At 43.7% G+C, this 12,284-nt stretch overlaps 1 long non-coding RNA gene across 1 annotated transcript; it reads left to right on the top strand.

Annotated features, from left to right (window-relative positions):
- Nucleotides 1-122: 122 nt before the first annotated feature.
- LOC144589090 (uncharacterized) lies at nucleotides 123-3,352 on the top strand. The gene is made up of 2 exons (XR_013544996.1): nucleotides 123-1,322; nucleotides 2,964-3,352. It is a non-coding gene; the product is annotated as an uncharacterized LOC144589090 (long non-coding RNA).
- The last annotated feature ends 8,932 nt before the right edge of the window (nucleotides 3,353-12,284 follow it).

The raw sequence follows: 12,284 nt of genomic DNA, 5'->3' as shown, positions 1-12,284 counted from the left end.
GGGTAGAGGAGGCGCCCTCCGGGTGGGGTGGGGTGGGGTAGGGTGGGCGTCTTTGGGCGCCGCCGCCGCGGCGAGGGGCAGGTGAGCTCAGCGAGCAAGTCACAATGCAGCGAGCGCGGCGGCGGCGGGGCAAAAGGCCGGGAGGCGGCCGGCTGGAGCCCCCGGGAGAGGCGCGCTCGGGCCAGAAGGCAGCCCGGCGCTTGCCTCCTCCCCGCCAGACAGGCTAACTAGGCAGGCGACCGGAGGGACAAAGGCCCGCCGGCCTCTGAGGCAGCGGCTCGCTTTGCCGCTGGGCGAGGAGGAGGAGGAGGAGCCGGAGGCTGGACCGCTGCCGCCGCCGCCTCTGCTGCGCTGCTCCTGCTAGACTCTTGCAAGCAAGGAACAAAGGCGCTAAAGCTGCGGCCACTGCGCGAGAGTCGCGTCCTCGTGGACCTCCAGGCGGCGCCTCCTGGCGGGGCGCGAGAGGAAAAAGGCGGCTATTGCCACGCCGGGGCTTCTGTGCCCGGGGGGGGGCGGCGACCACCACTGGGTGTCCCCCCCATACCCCACCCATGCCAGGAGCCAAACGCTCCTGCGCATGCGTGTCTTCCTAACGACCGGGGCTGCTTAAAGGGACAGAGATTCCTCCATAATCCAGCCTCGCCCCTGCTGGAGCCAGGCGAGGGAAGGACCCCCGGAGGCGGAGGGGGGTGGTCGGGTCAGGACCGTGTATCTGTGGCTTAGCTGGCTCGCTTGCAAGCCTGAGGATAAGAAACGGATCATCTCCCTGGAGACGGTTTCTGGGACCACAACTCTGAGACTGATCGTTGTCACTAAGTGGAAGGAATGGCACTCTGTACATGCTCAAAGCCATCCCTCTTTCATGTTTTATTTCCCGTGCTCTGGACCTGAACTCTGCCAGTTTCTGGACTGGGCTCACCTTTAATCCTGGCTGGAAGAAAATGTTTGTGAGGGAACAGAAATGAAAATTGTTTGGTTTGCATTAGTTTCAGTAACAGAGCCAAACCATAGGACCAAGGGTACACTTTTCAAACAGAGCAGGCCTGCTTCTGGTCACTCCCTGGATAGGAGAAACGTGTCGTGCTGCTGAACATGACAACAACTCTGTGTGAGGACTATGTGTATGGTGGACAGCAAAATAATCAGCACTAAATGTGGATAATGCATCATCCAGTGTCTGACAACCTTATGGGTGGATTTCTGTCCCTGTTTTGCAGTTACCTCTTGAAGACTAGGTTGACAAATCCTTCCCAAAATTTATTTATATTCCAACTTTCTTCCTGTGCACAACCTGAAGACGCTCACAACATGACTTTAAACAGGTACAGCTTTAAAAAAAAAGAAGGAAGGTATAATACTGAAACACAGTTAAATAAAAAACATGACTTAAAGCAAAACACAACCATTAAAAGGCTCTTGCTTAGCAACCTGTAAAGCTAAAAGCATACTATATTGGCAGGCTAACTAACAGTTCTGTGCCTCCCCGCCCAAAGGAAAGCAGGAAGGAGGCCTTCAAGAATCAATCAACAATCATGTTCCAAAGGAGGATGCAAAATTTAGAGCTGACAGGGCAATGCATCTGTTTTTCAGATTAAGGACAAGGATGGGGAAGTTTTGACCATCCAGATGTTTCTGATTTCAAATCCCAGAAGTCCCAACCAGTATAGATAATTGCAAGGGATTGTGGGAATTGAGGTCTAAAATATCTGGAAAACCAAAGGTTTTCCCCACCCCTAATTTAGTTGTTAATATTCAGAGGAGTGAGTTCCTTCCATATAAAAATGTGGGCTTGGCATGTAAGTTAAAGAGAGATGAAGATGTTTTACAACATGTGTTTTAATTTTTATCACAAAAAGCACAGTTAGCTACATCAATATATTTCGCTTGTTTTCCTCTTGTAATCTGGCACATCCTGGTTAATTAACTTCTTGAATCTAGAGCATTTGTAATCATTTCCTTCCTGTACACCCGCTGCTTCCTGTCTTTCAATATATATCCTTAATCATAAGGTCAAGTAGAAGGTCAACTGGTTCAAATGCCTCTGGTGACCTAGTGTAGTGGGAGCTCAGCAGGAAGCCACTCCAGGACCATTTCCGGTCCCCAACACAGAGCAGGAACATTGAATAGTCAGTAGAGAGGTGGCCTGGAGCAGTCTCCACTTGAAGAATATAATAGGCAACTAAAACTTAAATATGGCTTTGGAAATGGTGCTCCACATTCTTGATGTTACTGTACAGCTTAGCACTGTAAAACAGAAATATCTGAAATATGGATTTATTACAGGATGCTAAGAATTTCCTGGACTGAGCAGGTGAATAAAGACCAAGAAATCAAAATATAGAAATGTTATGTCAGTCATGTAATGATAAAATAACTGTACAGATAGTTGCAGACGATCATTCAAGATCAGGTAAGTGGTGGGAAAGTGCAGAAAGGAGAAGAAATGAATTGGTTTAATAATGTGACTTGGTTGCAATACAACATCATTAAGAGTTGGCACATCCCTAGTCAAGATAAGGCATGACAGTGTTCAGCCTCTAGTAGAAGAGGAAGGAGAATGACACATAAGGCAATTGATAGATTCCCTTTGCAACTTGCTGTCTTCTTAATGTCCATGTCTGGTGTCAGCTGGATGTGTTGGACTGGATTTCCTATAATCCAATAGTGGTTATGATCTAACACATCTGGAGAACCTCAGATTGGGAAAGGCTGGCACTGATGAAGTCAAAGGAACAACAAACAAGCAAAAGTAACAAACCTCTTTTCTCTGGTAGGGTCCCTACGTCACTCTTAAAAATTTAAATAATAACACTTGTTTGAAGATTGTGTGCACGTGTAATTAAAAGCTAAAAGTTGCATTTCAACTGCCAAAGGTCTTTTACCAAAGCTAGATGGGTTGCATCTAATGGTGTCTGATTGCAATCAGTGTGGGAAAACTAACCCTCTTCCCTTGAATCTTTCAGTACATACATCCATTTGCTTCAGAGCGTTGGAAGATTCTTCAGATCAGATTTGCTGGGGACATCAGAGGAACCACAAGAAAGCAGAATCCCATTGCACCTCTGTTTTTCTTCTCTCAAAGGAGGCCACTGTAGGCACTATATTCAGAAAACAGCCACTGAGTACCTATTTCAGATATATTGTGTAATAGAATTACGTTAATGATATATTTTATGATCTAATGCTCTGTTGTAACACAGCCATCACAAATGCGCAAGAGCAGAGTCAGCTGCCTCTGTTCTTATTTCCTTCTCACTCTATGGAGCCACAAGCATCTGAGAGAAGAAGTGCTGTTTTGTTGTTTAATCAATGGCGTCTTTTTTAACACGTGAAATCATCCAGACCTTGCAGATGAAAACACACACGCACACCCCACGGACATATGTTAACAATTCCTGTACTCAACACTCAACAAATGTTTCATTGTCACACATTTTAAAAAATAGGTTGTATATTCTGTGCTTATAAAAATGACACTAGAGCTCATATCTGTCTGGAATCTGCCTGATACCCCTAAACCCTCGTATGTGGAGACTCTCTGGAGTCCCTGGTGTTGCTAACTGGTTGCTAGACCATATTTGGGTACAATTGACAAGTTACTTCCTTTAAACATTCAAAGCATTATCTGCACACACCTCACTTCAGTGTAATAATGTGTGTCCTGCAAGGGTACTCCATGCATGTAGTCCACAGTAGCTTGTACTATAAAGAACAAGTTAACCTTTAAGGTGCTGCTCATGTCTCTTGTTTTGCTGCAACAGACATGGGTCTCACTTCTGGAAATCTGATGCCCCAAACAGGATCAAGTTATCTTTATGTCATACAAAGCATGAGAGTCTGTACAACCTCTCTGAGTATTCAAAAAGGCATGAGGAAGACAAGTTGGATTGGACTGACCAGTTGCACCCTTCCCCCCCCCCATGTAGCCATCCTCCACCAGCCATAGATTATTTACCAGAATGCAAAAGCTAGACAAGCATCTAGCAATATACACACAGGGTTGCATCACTGTGTGATCCTAGTTCTCTAGATTGGCATCTTAGAAGTGTCTGCACTGGCACATCTTGATTAGCACATCCAGCGATGCTGTGCCCACCGTGCACGTTTGGCCTCTTTGGACAGCTTCACCCACTCGCCCATCCAGGGGTCATGACAGTGAACCATCAGCCAGCCAGTTTAGGATTTATCTTCTGTCTCTGCAGTTTCCTCTGCCTCCCTAGCCCTCCAGTTGGCAGTCTGCAAAGTTTCCTCCCAGCGATTCTCCTCCGCATCTTCCTCCTCAGCCCTTTTATCTTCCTCGGCTGGGGATGGTTCTCTGTCCCCCCAGCTCCACCTTCTGTGGTTGGATCTTGCTGCCTGCTGACTCCTCCGCTTCCTCACTGCAGCCCCACTCCATTGGAAAACTGCAGGTCCACTGTTGGGGGTTGGGAGGTCAGCAGTCCACTTTCCATTGGACCAGCCTTGGGAGCAGGGTCCTCACTGTTCCCACATAAGGTAACTGGGATCTCACAGCCACTGAACATGCAGTTCTCTGGTGGACATGCCTTAAGGTCCTTTTACATGCTCTGCATCTACTGAGAGATTGTTGGTGAGGAGCATTTTCAGTGGCAATCCAACCTGGCCAAGTGCCAAGCTTTGAAAAACAACATTTTGGACCACACTTGGCTGAGGATTCTGGAAGTTGTCCAAAAAGTAATTGTCCTGCACCCTGGCAAACATGGACCTCCTGGCTTTCTTCCTAGGCTGAAGAGAAGCATCAAGATGGATTGCTCTTGTGCCTTTAACAATAACTTGGTAAATAGGAATCAGGAAGTAACTTTTCATGGCATTTTATTTCCTGACTCCCCAGTTTCTGTTGTTATTTTTATGTGCCATCAAGTCACTCTCAACTTACGGTGTTCCCACAAATGAGCAGTCTCCAAAATGTCCTGTCCTCAACTAGCCTGCTCAGCTCTTGTGAACTCAAGCTTGTGGGTTCCTTTAGAGAGTCAGTCAGTCATCTCATATTTGATCTTCCTCTTTTCCTGCTGCCTTTAGCCTTTCCCAGATTTCATGTTTGTATCAACTGCATTCTGTAAGCAGGCATTCTGCTGGCTGCATGTTCCTTCCAAGATACAAAAGCTCATCGTTCAGTTGTTAAAGATGAGGTCAGGTGAGAGGGCTGCTCAGTTGAAGCTTTGCAGAGTGCCAGACTAGGATTTGAGAGGCCAAATATGTATCAATTCAAATCCCCACTTTACCATGAAGCTCCCTGGAAGATTTTGGACAAGTCACACTGTCCCAGCCTAACCGATCTCACAGCACACCATATAGGATGATGACAATATGAACTCTAAACACAGAATATAAAGAAAACAAATTAAAGGCTTATCTATTGATACATAAATCCCATTTAATTTAATGAAGTTTACTTCCAGGAAAGTGAGCATAGGATTGCAACTTTAAAGTGTGATGATCACATGTGAACCACTCCTTTAAACTACAATCCTTTAAACATTGATGCTTCACTCTTCGGTTACAGTGTGTTGTATTAATTTGCACAGAAGAGCCTAAGCCAGGTGTGCTCTGTTATGGGAATCATGTCATCATCATCATCATAGAACTGCTAGAGACCCTGTGGGTCAAGAAAGCAGAAATGGGGAATTGAATTCTCAATCTCTGGGTCCACAACCAGATACCTAAACTACTGGGCTATCCAGCAGTTGTTTTTTTCATTAGTGCAGAGACTGGAATTTGATTACCTTCTTTTGAAATTCAATTGTTCTGTTTGGTTTTCCAAAAGAAATAGTTTCATTGTCTGTAATTTATTGAAAGTGTTAATTGGAAGTGTTGCCCTTCCTTTCTGAATCACAAGCACTTCAGAGAGCATTTGCTGAAGGAAATCAAATTCCACAAGAAATTGATATCCACAGCTGTCTTGCTCCATCCAGTGGCTGCAGGAGACAATTTAAAATATGAACTTAAGAAAAAGTTTTTACATTGCACCATCTGGAATCCTACATCTGGAAGGGTCACAGTCCATGTTGGCTGGGGGGATTCTAGAAGAAAATAACTTTTCCTAATTCTGGTTCCTAATAAATACAAATATATTTATGGCTTAAAAACATCTGCTAAGGTGTAAAATCTGTTTAATTTAGGATATGTGCTTTGAATGGGCCATTCAAAGTGCCAAACCGTACTGCCAAATTAAATACATGTAGAATTAATTATTTGAAAAAGGCACAGTCATTTCATTATATTTCTTTGAAAGATATTTCCAGACTTGTAATATTCATAACAACCATAAACTCAGTCTCAACAACAAGTGGAAGCTGATAAACACTCATACTTCCTACTCGATTTTTGTCAGTTGCTCTTTTCCTCAGTGCAGCACCAACCTAAGCTTCTAGCCAAGCTCCCTAGAGCCTATGAAAAATAAAAGGGAATTGATGTTTCTGAAAGGTCATAGAATCACCAACTTGTGCATAATACGGAGATTTAAAAATTCCTGGTTTTGGACTACAATTCTCATAAACAGACACACACACACACACACACAAGCCTTCACTGATATAGGCTAACTGGTTTCTGTGAAACTCTGCAAGGACCGAACATTCTGACAATTGGAACATTTACCCAGAATCTTTAATGTATATAACTGTAGGTTAGAACCATCTCTTTGAATTGTGCCTGGAGACAGGTCAGCGGTCAGTGGAGCTGCTGTAACAGGGTGTGGGTGGGGTTGGGTTAGGTTAGGTGGCCCCTGCGGCCAGCCCCAGTTGGCAATCGGGCAGCCATGTTCTGGACCTGCTGAAGTTTCTGAATACTTTCCAGAGGCAACCCCAGTTTTGGGTGCATTACAATCACTCGTGTCTCACAATTCACATTCTTGCTTTTGAGCTACAATGAGCTGGAAGAGGAACCAAGGGCACTCTTTTGATTATATCGCCCACATTTTCATTTCAAAGACCAACTGGAGTCAAGCAGGCCCCAAAGCTGGTATTTTGTTAGCATGATGGTTGGGTGCCATTGCAGGTGTATAGATTGTATGCAAAAGAAATGGGTAGACCACCCCATTATGAGCTGCCAGAGTGGAGCCTTCCTACCTTCGCTTTGATTCAGACCTTGTCTCTGGAGATGCCCCCACGTCACCATCTTGCCACTCCCCTCGGCTGTCTTGCCTTTCAGCCATCTGTGGGGACCATTCACATTGGTGGCTAGGATTATGGCACTCGGCCTGGTCAGAAGTACCTCAAGTCACTCAGGCTGCTTCAGGTTGGCTTTCGTTCTCCTGACAGAGGTGGCACACAGCTTCAGTTTTGGAGATATCACCAGCCCATTCCAGGTTTTAGCCTAAACATTAGAGAAGTTAAACAAAAGGCTGAAGCTAGGGGGAGGGGGAGGGGATAAGGTCCCGCAGCTTGAATAGCTCCTATAAAGTGTGGACTAAAATACAGAATTGATTCAGAGCACCTCCAAACTTGGAGTCACTTGCTGCCAGTGGTTTATGATTGTCAGGTGCCAGTTCTGAGTTACTATGTAAAAGATTGCTGTTATTAGAGAGGCTCATGGCACAGTGGTCAAACTGCTGTATTGCAGCCAAGACTGTGCTCACGATCTGGAGTTCAGTCCTAGGTAGCTGGCTCAAGGTAGCCTGCATAATTAACTTGTAAACTGCCCAGAGACTGTTTTAAGAGCTATGGGGTGGTATGTAAGCAGCATGCTTTTTTTTTATTGAACACACAAAAAATGTAATTCCAAAGCACTGCATTTTTGTGCTATTTCTCTCTCCTACCTTTCTTTAGTTTGCATTTTTGATCTTGCAATTAAAGGTGTTTCCATTTGCCCACACTTCAAAGAACTCCATTTAATGTGACCCCCGGGCTCCATTTACCATTATTTGGCCTGCCCTCTATCCCACAAACCCAAATGGGGCAGAACTGTCACTAATAAGAAATAGGATTCCCCTGACTTCTCAGTAGGAAATAAGTCTTTTTTCATTTGCTTTGAGTTTCAGTCCCTGCAGTTAGGTGATATTTGGAGTTTCAATCTTGTTCATACAATACAATTACAGTGGGGCCTTGACTTGAGAACTTAATCCGTATTGGAAGGCGGTTCTCAAGTCAAAAAGTTCTCAAGTCAAATCTGCATTTCCCATAGGAATGCATTGAAAACCATTTGATCCGTATCTGCTCTTTTCAGTCTATAGAAACTAATGGGAAGCTGCTATTCCGCCTTCGACCACTAGAGGGGGATATTTTGTTTCTTTTTTTCTTAGGTCAAGAAAGGTTCAGGGAAGGCAGGGAAAATACAGTCCAGGCAGTACCAGGCAGTCTGAAGACTCCCAATCCACTCTCTAAACGCTGGGAGGAGTGAGGAAGCAGACAGGCACCCTTTTCACTGGCCAACAGTTAACCGAAAGTTCAAATTTTGCACTTTCCCTGCCTCTCACGTGGGTTTTTTTCAGTTCTTAACTCAAATCTAAGTACTTAAGTCAAGTCAATATTTTCCTATGAGAGCGGTTCTTAAGTCAAAATGTTCTTAACTCAAGTCGTTCTTAAGTCAAGACCCCACTGTATAACCTTAAACTCACTTGCTCACTTAAAATTGCAGTTTTTAACCCACTGATTAGGGATGCAGTGCAGCTTAATTATGAGTCAATAACCATACCATTCACTGTTTTTCTCTACATAGTAGATTTTTAAATGCATTGTAAGCTGTCCTAAACTTTAAAGATGAAACAGAATAAAAAATGTAAGAACTCAGATGGGAAAAACAGGGGGAAATGGTTAAAACCTCTGAGTGATCACTATGTTTCAAACAATGTTACTGTCTCTGGTAGCGTAAGCAATTGCCTTATTACAGGTTATAACCTTGATTTCAGCATTAGAGGTCCTAAACAAGACACACAGCATGTTTCAGCAGACTTTAATGAAGCTATCTAGAAATTATCCCCATGTTACATCTACTGTTATAAAATCAGTCCCACAGAGATTAATTATGTTTATATGCAACTTAAGCAACAGTTTGTGGGTGTGCATGTTTGTGAGGTTTGCAGGCTTTGTGTGGCAGTAGATAAAAATATATCGGATTGTCATTCTGCTAATTTATTTCTTTAAAAGACTGCCCACTTTTCTTCAATAACTCTCTGTGGCACATGTAGAATTCCCAGGCAATTCCCAGGAAGCAGACTTGTATCAGGTCAGACTATTTCTTAGTCTGCAGAGGACAGACAGTTATATGTCATCTCCCTTTAACAGGACAAAAAAAAAAGGCATGGATTGACTTACAGGTTGCATCTGCTAATTGAATGATACAGAAAAGGGAAGGGGGGAAAGTGAAATATTGTAGTACTTCAACAGTTTTGTTTCAATGTGAACTTTCATGGATCAAAATCCACTCTCTTTTTTTTTGCCTTTTTTGATCTTTTTTCCCCCTTTGCATTTGCCGAAATGCTGAGACAGACTCACGTGGCTAGTTCTTTGGAAGTTAAACATATACAGTTTTAGAAATACATATTGGCTGAAATCCTATTGCTTTCTTATGCATGTGGAAAGCAGATAGCCTAATATTCAGTCACTTCTAGTTGGCAATTAATAAGTTGCTGCTGAAATTCTTGGAGGCAGGCCCACTCACTGATTTAGCACATGCTCAAGAATCCCAGTGGGGATTCATTAATTGCCAACTAGAAGCAACTAAATAGTGCAGTATTTGCCTTCCTCATGCATAAGAAAGCAGCGGGATTTCAGCTGCTATAGCACTCTAAAAGCAGTGTTGCTGTTATGTGCCATCAAGTCATCTTCAAATTATAGCAACCCTACGAATGTACAAAATACCCTGTCCTGCAGTACAGCATGTCAAACTCTAATGACCCAACTCTGGGATATCCCATGATCTCTCCTCTTACACATCAGAAGGACCTGTCACCTGGCTTCAGGTTTCAGCCCTGGAATCTCAGGGAACGGGATGCTGCAGCCCTAGCAACCCTAAGACCATAGTTGGAAAGATGATAGCCGGGTGGCTGATATGCCTGTCTGTTCAATCTGCTATCCAGACTGAACTCAAGACAGGCAATGCTGTGACCCCTGAACCGCCTTCTGGTGTGTTTTTAAAATGTTTAAATGTTTAAAATGTTTAAATGTTTCACCTTTTGAAATAGAGAACAAGTTGAAATAGAGGACTGTCCTCTGATAATTCTTCAAATAGAGTACCATTGTGTGAGTCGAACATATGGCCATTTAATCAATATTGCTATTTCTGACAGGCAGTGGCTCCCTATAGCTTCAAAGAAAGGTCTCTTTTTTTAAAAAAAAAAAATCTGCAACCTGATCTTTTTTGATGGAGATGTCAGGGACTGAATCTGTCACCTTCCGTGCCAGCTTTGATTTGAGTATTGATATTGGACACGGAATATTTGTATTCGTATCCCTGGGGATATGAATGCAAGTATTGGCACCACAGGTGCCTTGGAAAACCAGACTCTCTTCCTGAAACAGCAGGTCCATTTACTACTGGCTGCGCAGCCAACACCGTTTTCCTCACACCAAACTGGAAAGCAGCCGCACTGTGTGGCAAGTGGTAACTGGACCTACCAGTTCAGGGGGGAGGGTCCAGTTGTTCCAGGCACCTGTGGTGCCAATATTCATAGTTGTATCCCCAGAGATACAAATACAAATATTCCAATTGATATTACAGGGTCCAGGCCAAGACCTACATCTAAGTGGAGGCCGTAATGCCAACTTCAAGACCAAGCACTTTTTCTCTCCCAATCTCAATATTACTTCTTTTTTCTGAGCACTCAAGAATGAAAAAAAAATGCATCAGCTTCCTCCTTTTGCTCAAAGGACTTCCAATACTTGGTGACTGTGTGTGATGGATGTTCTAGCAATGAGATAGGACGACTGCCAGGAAAGGGAACCCAGTTGTGCTTGATCTTTGCAAGGCTGAAGCCACTATCGGAGGATGTGCTATTTGGGCCATTTCCCTCACCCAGTGACCATTCACCAGACATGGAATATTTCCTTTTTATCTTATTCAGAAAATTACTTTTTTGGACTACACCTTCCAGAAAGCCCAAGCTAGTATGGAGACTGGCTATGTTGGCTTGAAGCTGTAGTGTTGTTCCTCCACTTGGCCGTAGGCCATCCATCATTTCCAGAGCACCTGAGGACCCACTCAGCCTCCACCATCCTAACAATTAGGTCAGACAGGAAGGGGGGGGGTTGGCAAGGAAATCAAAGAATTTGTTATGTGTGAGAATGGTGTAGTAGCCTGATTCCACTTTTTTATTTTATGGATGGGAAGACATAAATCAGTTAGAATCAACAGACATTTAAAAAGAAGGTCTTATGTTCATATTCTTCAAAGAATAATTAGGAGGAAAGCACACCACTAAGGTCTGTTTACTCTGGGTTGGTGAGTCGGATTTTGTGGGGGTCGTGAATTAGCACCAGACTTTCTTTTTAACCTTATAGGAGCTATCCAAGGTGCTGAAACTATTTGAGGAACACATTTGATAATGTTCACTGTAGAAGCCAGAACAGACAGACAGACAGACAGACAGACAGGCAGGCAGGCAGGCAGGCAGGCAGGCAGGCAGGCAGGCAGGCAGGCAGGCAGGCAGGCAGACAGACAGACAGACTGCTATGGGGAGGAATGAGGAAGCAGATCAAGATCCACAGATTTACAATAAACTGGCAAGACTTTCTGGTTCCCGGTTCTCTAAAAGTGGCAAGAACAAAACGTTACCCACTGAAAGCAGGCTGCTGAAAAGAATGCACTAGCAGTGGATCTTTGTGATAAAAGACATTTGAATGTGGTTCTCGTACTGATCACAATTCCTAGGTTGAGGACATGCTCATCCTGTTCCTTAAACGTTAGTGTACATCCACATGTCCAAGCCATTACTTAGCAGTTGTTTCCAGTTTGATTAGGTTTCCAACCTAATTTAATCCACCCATCCTTTAAAGTTTATTTTGCTTTAAGAGAGACTAGCAAGAAAAGAAAAGAGCCGTTCTGTTTACATTGCTGGGAATGAATTGAAATAGAGGTGATATTTAGTGGGAGAGAAAAGAAAATCACCAAGTAATTAATTAATCAGGAAGTATGCTCTGCCCCCTGTGATTCACACAGGAAATCCATCATTATACAACTGTAAGTGGGAATGGAAAACAAAATGCTTTAGTGTGTCTTCTGTTCTAACAGAGGTGCTTTTGTTCTAATTTCAAGCCAAACTAGCCATTCCAGGCAGGACCTTCCATTTGTTGTTGTGTCCTTGTTTTGGTTTTCCAACAGGCATCCTACAT

Source organism: Pogona vitticeps, chromosome 1, assembly GCF_051106095.1.
Source record: "Pogona vitticeps strain Pit_001003342236 chromosome 1, PviZW2.1, whole genome shotgun sequence".
NCBI classification, from domain to species: Eukaryota; Metazoa; Chordata; class Lepidosauria; order Squamata; family Agamidae; genus Pogona; species Pogona vitticeps.
Note: the sequence above shows the minus strand (reverse complement) of the source record. Positions and strands in the feature narration are given on the sequence as shown.